Source organism: Erinaceus europaeus, chromosome 10, assembly GCF_950295315.1.
Source record: "Erinaceus europaeus chromosome 10, mEriEur2.1, whole genome shotgun sequence".
Classification (NCBI taxonomy): domain Eukaryota; kingdom Metazoa; phylum Chordata; class Mammalia; order Eulipotyphla; family Erinaceidae; genus Erinaceus; species Erinaceus europaeus.
The window spans coordinates 115,160,203-115,162,846 of NC_080171.1; positions in this window are offsets into that span (position 1 = coordinate 115,160,203).

Consider the following 2,644-nt stretch of genomic DNA (forward strand, 5'->3'; position numbering starts at 1 on the left):
TTGTGCCACCTGCACTTAACCCGCTGTGCTACCACCCGATTCCCAGATTATTATTTTTTTAAAAGTCATTATTAGAAATGCATTAACAATTTAAGCCCAGAGTTAAAATTCAATCAGTTTACTAATTTGAAACCTTAAGTGTGGATGGGAGTAAATAGCATAGTAGTTGTGCAAAGAGACTCTTATACCTGAGGCTCCAAAGTCCCAGGTTCAATCCCCTTCCTACTCTCAACCCCCCACCATAAGCCAGAGCTGATTAGTGCTCTGGTAAAAAAAAAAAAAAAAAAAAAAGAAAGAAAGAAAGAAAAGAACATAAGTGCTTAGACTGAAGGAATATATATATTGTAGAGTGTGCATTTTACTTTGTTTGAGGAACCCACTCCAAGCCCTAGACTGCCATATGTGGGGAACAGGCAGAGAGGAAGCTTCAAGAGGGCTGGAGTGCTGCTGTGGTATCTCTCTTTCCTCTGTTTTATTCTTGTTCTCCCTCTCTATCAAGATAGGAAGGGGGGGGAGGTGACCCTAGGGTGTGGCAGGATTGTACAGGCACTGAACTCCAGTGATAATCGTGGTAGCAAAAATAAATAAATAAAAATAAAAAGCAAGAGTAATAAAAATAGAACTCTTTCACCCTCTCCCTTTGAGAAATCATTAAGTCCTTCGTTGGGCAAATTCTGTCCTCCCTCACTTCTATGAGTATTAATCATTCTATCGAGTGACTCCTTCCTGGAGTGGTCACCCTTGACTGTCCACTGACTTATCTGCCCTGAGAGTCTTTGTTTATCAAGAGGATAACTCCCCTTCAAAGAGAAACCTTGAAACTTCCAGCTTACAAAAGAGAATCAAATTAATTTGAGTCAGTGGGTGGAGTGGCTTAATCAGCTCTGACCAAGGATATGTGGGTGGAGGTTTTCTGAAGGGCTTTTTAAAAAATATATTTATTTATTCTCTTTTGTTGCCCTTGTTGTTTTATTGTTGTAATTATTATTGTTGTCAGAGAGAAATGGAGAGAGGAGGGGAAGACAGAGAGGGAGAGAGAAAGACAGACACCTACAGACCTGCTTCACCACCTGTGAAGCGACTCCCTGCAGGTGGGGAGCTGGGTGCTTGAACCGGGATCCTTTATCCGGTCCTTGCTCTTTGTGCCACCTGTGCATAAGCCGCTGCGCTACCTCCCGACTCCCAAAAGGACTTGTTTAAAAAGTGTCCTTACTCTTAAGAGAGACACTTTGAGGTGACAGCCCCTCTATTTCCCTGACCGCGGTCATCACCGCGGAAAACCTGGGAATGTCTCCACTCTGCAGCTACAAGGAACTGTGCTGAGAGACAGCAAGCACACTAGAGGACAGCTAGGAAGAACCTCGTCCAGGAGGGCACTGTGGCCACGGGACATTACCAATCCGGGAACCTTTGCCTCTAGACAGCTCAAAGTGGCCCAACGACACTTTGGAAAGCGGGATCATCAGAAGAACTCACCTGACAGTACACTGATTTGTCGTGAGCATGTTAAGCCTGGCCCCCACTGTGCTGAAGGAAGCTTCTTTCATTCTTTCCCTGTGTGCCTCTATGTCTCTATCTAAAAAGCAAATGAGGGAGTCGGGCGGTAGTGCAGCGGGTTAAGCGCACGTGGCGCAAAGCGCAAGGACCAGCGTAAGGATCCCGGTTCGAGCCCCCGGCTCCCCACCTGCAGGGGAGTCGCTTCACAGGCGGTGAAGCAGGTCTGCAGGTGTCTGTCTTCCCCCCCTGTCTTCCCCTCTTCTCTCCATTTCTCTCTGTCCTATCCAACAACAACATCAATAACCACAACAATCTCAAACAACAAGGGCAACAAAAGGAAAAATAAATAAACAAAAAAGCTTTTATTAAAAAAAACCAAAAAAAAAAAAAAACAAACCAAATGAACAACGAACAAGCAAGCAAACAAAAAACGTTGGAAAGCAGAAACAAAGGAAACAACATGTAAATGCAGTGTCACTTGGTAAATTGCTCTTGGAGAGAATACTAAGGCTCAGCAGCCACTTCATCGTTCTCTTCCTTCCACCTGTAGGAACAACTGAAAACAATGCGAGCAGAAGAGCAGAAGTGTTAACAGCGCAATAGATGTCTTGCCGGGTCAGCTGGTTCCAAACTCTGATGGCTCTGCAGCAGCTGTTATCCCTCCTTTGCTTACAGCAAAGCCACCTTTTGCCTAGACACGAAGACTCGAATCCAGTACTGCATTTCATCAGTTTGGAAGTCAGTCTCTTTCCTTCACTTTCCAGTTTTCCCAGCTCAGAGTTTAGAGCCACTTTTTTTTTTCAGGGCGTGGGGAGGGATTATATTTTTTAAAAAATTCATTTACTTGGGGGCCGGGTGGTAGTGCAGTGGGTTAAATGTAGTGGGTTAAGCACACGTGGTGCAAAGTACAAGGACCGGCGTAAGGATCCCAGTTCTAGCCCCCGGTGAAGCAGGTCTGCAGATGTCTATCTCTCTCTCCCTCTCTGCCTTCCCCTCCTCTCTCCATTTCTCTCTGTCCTATCTAACAATGATGACATCAATAACAACAATAACAGTAACAACAATGATAAACCAGAGCAACAACAACAAAAAAAGGAAAACATTGGCTTCCAGGAGCAGTGGATTTGTAGTGCAGGCACTGAGCCCC